Source organism: Zea mays, chromosome 4, assembly GCF_902167145.1.
Source record: "Zea mays cultivar B73 chromosome 4, Zm-B73-REFERENCE-NAM-5.0, whole genome shotgun sequence".
Classification (NCBI taxonomy): domain Eukaryota; kingdom Viridiplantae; phylum Streptophyta; class Magnoliopsida; order Poales; family Poaceae; genus Zea; species Zea mays.
This window is the reverse complement of record NC_050099.1, coordinates 141302664-141306961: the sequence shown is the minus strand read 5'-3', so window position 1 is coordinate 141306961 and position 4298 is coordinate 141302664.

The following is a 4298-nucleotide window of genomic DNA, read 5'->3' as shown; positions in this document are numbered from 1 at the left end:
TACTCTGTCAAAGAGTATCGGTTTTCCGAAGCTGGAGACAGACATCAGCCGCTACCGACGACAACATATCGTTGGTAGTTTATTTTATTCTAATTTCAAGGTGAATTACTTTTCCCTTAACTTTTACTGTTTCTAATAATGAAAACATGTCTGACGAAGGTTGTTTTCGTGCAGAGTATGCTGTTGAGCAAAGCCTTGAAAATGCAGCAAGATTTTGAAGACAAAAAGCACGAAGTTATAATTGAAAATTTGGAAAGCAGAATAAAGGAGCAATCAGATGCTATCGAGAAAAAGAACTTTGAGCTCCAGGCAACCGAAGGTTTATTGGCGGAAGCCGAAGCAAAAATAACATAGTTGAACACGAAGCTTCTCCGCCAATCTGAGCAGTCCGAACGAGAAAAGCAAGATCTTAATGCAAAACTTGAAGCCGAAGCTCAACAAAACTCAGATTTGAGAAAACTATTGACGACCCTTCAAGAAAAATGTTTGGAATTTAGCAACAAATGCATTCAACGATTAAGAAAGATTTTTCACTCAGTTGGAGCCAGCAGCGAAAAATTCACCCCCTCAGCTGAAGATCTACCGAAGACCTTCGAACATATTGAGGGTGAGATTGACGAGCTCGACGAAGTCATAGCTGGGCACGGTGACTTCTGTGCCTGGGTAGCTTCTCGGGGCACTGCTGCAGCTTTCCTAAAAGCTGGCTGCGATCATGGAAAGATTGTCAATAGGCCAAATTTCACCTTATCACCATCAATCCTAGATGACATCCCTGATCTCGCCCGAAGTATCTCTAATAGATTTGTAAAAATGATATGGACAAAAGGTGGGCGAGAAAAGGCCGGAGACGAAGCTCGGAGTCATCTTGAGGCAGTAAGAAATCATACCTTGTGCTTACCTCTTCCTTCAAGCTCGATTTTGACTTACAACAACCTTATTTATGTAGGATGACGAAGCTGAAGCTGATGATTAAAAGATGACGCCGAAGCTGAAGCTCCTTGGAGATTAAATAGTAGACTGTAGACAATACTTGAGAAACTTTTGAGATAACTTTTGTAAATGTAACTGAAACTTGTCTTTATTGAATTCTGTTCATACCTTGTAATATATCCTTATCCTTCCATTGATGTATGAGAAGTGCTTTGATGTGGACGAAATTTTCTTTTTTGAGCCGAAGGCGAAAAAAAACACCTTCCCTTCTTTTCGTACGCAGCGAAGCATAGAAAACAACATTTCCCTTCTTTCCAAAGCTCTCCTTTTTGTACACGAAGCTCTTTCTTCCCCCCCTTTTTTTTCTTTTTGCTGAAGCAACCACTTATGCCATGATGATGGTTATCCTACATATGCCTGGATGAATGTTTATGAATGCAAATGCTATGATGTAATGTGATGTGCAAATGAACGGCCAAACACGTATCCGAAGCCATATTCATAGCCATTATTTCCTTAAAAACAATCACACCTCAGCTCTGCATTCCCTTAGGAACGACTTTGGAGCTTCTTCGCCTTTACTTTTGGCGGAATCAGCGTTTACTTTTCGCTGTAAGCTCTGCATTCCCTTAGGAACGACTTTGGAGCTTCTTCGCCTTTACTTTTGGCGGTATCAGCGTTGACTTTTTGCTGTAAGCTCTGCATTCCCTTAGGAACGACTTCGGAGCTTCTTCGCTTTTTACTTTTCGGCACTCGATGGTGCGCTCTCAGCTTTTACATTTACATTCCTTGGGGGATTTTACTCTTATAGAACTAAAAAAGAAAATTACATGAGATGGCCCCATTAAAAACCTTTCTCCCCCTTTAGAAAGGAAAAGGGTGCCATAAAAAAGAAAAAACATAAAAAAAAATTACATCAAGTTACACATAATATCGCTGAAGCTCATCCGCATTCCAAGATCTAGGAATGTCGTTGCCGTCCATATCCTTCAATCTGTACGAACCGGGTCTTGACGAAGATGCTACTAAGAAAGGTCCATCCCATTTCAACTGCAACTTGCCCACTGTTTCTGGGTTGGCCACTCTCCGAAGCACCAAGTGTCCTGGCTCAATATTCTTTAGCCGAACCTTTCTATCTCGCCATTTGATTGTTTCGGCTTGATATTTATTGATGTTCTCCACGGCTTGCAACCTGATCCCTTCTAAAGCATCTTTTTCTACAGAATAAGCAGCTTCGGAATCTGATTCTGCCGAAGCTACTACTCTTATTGATCCGGTTTTAGCTTCCTCCGGAGTTATTGCTTCGTCACCGAATAACAACTTGAATGGAGTAAAGCCTGTAGACCTTGATATTGTTGTGTTATGGCTCCACACCACTTTGGTTAACTGATCTGGCCACTTTCCCCTGGGTTGATTGAAGATTAACTTCATTATTCCTGACATTATAATGTCGTTGGCTCTTTCAACGAGTCCGTTTGACTCCGGATGCCTGACTGATGCAAAATGGATCTTCGTACCAATTTGATCACAGAAATCCCTAAAAGCTTCGGAGTCAAACTGTGTTCCATTATCCACAGTGATAGCCTTTGGTACCCCGAAACGACAAACAATATTCTGCCAAAAAAACTTTTGGACGGTGGCCGAAGTTATTGTGGCTAAAGGCTTTGCCTCAATCCATTTAGAAAAATATTCCACAGCTACTACAACATATCTCAGGTTCCCTTGGGCCGGTGGTAACGAACCTAACAAGTCAAGGCCCCACCTTTGCAATGGCCAAGTGGGTTGTATGAGCTGTGTTAAGGACGAAGGTTGTTTTTGATCTCTTGCACATTTCTGACAACCTTCGCACTTTTGAACTAATTCCGCTGCATCCGAAGCTGCCTTCGGCCAATAAAACCCTTGGCGGAAAATTTTTCCAAGTAACGGCCTAGATCCAATGTGAGATCCACACAGGCCTGCATGTATTTCTTTCATTAACTCTATACCTTCGGTTCTGGATAAACACTTGAGTAGCGGAGCACAAACTCCATGCTTGTACAACTCCCCTTCTATCATGACATATGGACGAGCTCTTGCCTCTATCCTTCTGTTATAAGTTTCGTCATCTGAAAGGAATTTACCCTGAAGATAAGAGATGATCTCAGTTCTCCAATCTTCGCTATAAACAGGAGATATATTGAGGACTGCTCTTTCAAGAAGTTCCACCGAAGGTGCTTTTATTGTTTCGAAGAACACATCCGAAGGTAAGGGCAGCCCCTGTGCTGCTGACTTAGCTAGCAAATCAGCATGCTCATTTTGTCCTCGAGGGATATTTTTGACAGAAAATCCCTCGAAGGAAGCTTCAACTCTTCGAACCATATCCAGATACTTTTCAAGCTTCGGATCTTTAGCCTTGCAACTCTTGTCGATATGACTCGAAACAACTTGGGAATCAGTTTTAAGAATGGCCCTTCTGATTCCCATTGCTTTTAGCTTCCGAAGGCCCAGAAGCAGGGCTTCGTACTCGGCAATGTTGTTTGTGCAACTAAAATCAAGCTTTGCCGCATAGCAAGTTTTAACTTTGGAAGGTGAAACCAACACAGCAGCCGCTCCCGCTCCGAAGGTTCCCCAGGACCCATCGCAAAACACTGTCCATGCTTCGGCGTCTTTATTTGTTTCTTCCTCCTGAGCCCCTGGCGTCCAGTCAGCAATGAAGTCTGCTAACGTCTGCGACTGAATCGAAGATCTATGAACATATTCAATACAAAATTCATTGAGCTCTGCAGCCCATTTTCCAATCCTTCCAGTAGCTTCTCGGTTCCTCATAATATCCTTCAGAGGTTGTGAAGAAGGAACAATTATGTTGTAAGCTTGAAAATAGTGCCGAAGCTTCCTGGATGCCATCAAAACAGCATATAACACCTTCTCTAATTCTGTGTAGTTTTTCTTTGATATACTAAGAACTTCAGATACAAAATATACTGGGACTTGCTTCCTGACTTGGCCATCAAGCTTCTCCTAGACAAGTGCTGCACTTACCGCTGAGTGCGAAGCTGCCACATATAATAACAAAGGAGCCCCTGGCGTAGGTGGAGTTAGTGCTGTTAGATCTATCAGATACTGCTTCAGCTCTTCGAAGGCCTTCTGCTGGATTGGTCCCCATTGAAAGACTTCGGCTGACTTCAGCACTTCGAAGAATGGTAAGTTTCTCTCTGCTGATCTGGATATGAATCTATTGAGAGATGCCAACCTTCCTTTCAATCTTTGAGCCCCCTTTTTTGTAGTTGGTGGCTCCATCCGAAGTATAGCTTCAATCTTACTTGGATTAGCTTCAATTCCCTTTGTTGAAACCAAGCATCCTAGAAATTTCCCCTTCTTTACTCCGAAGA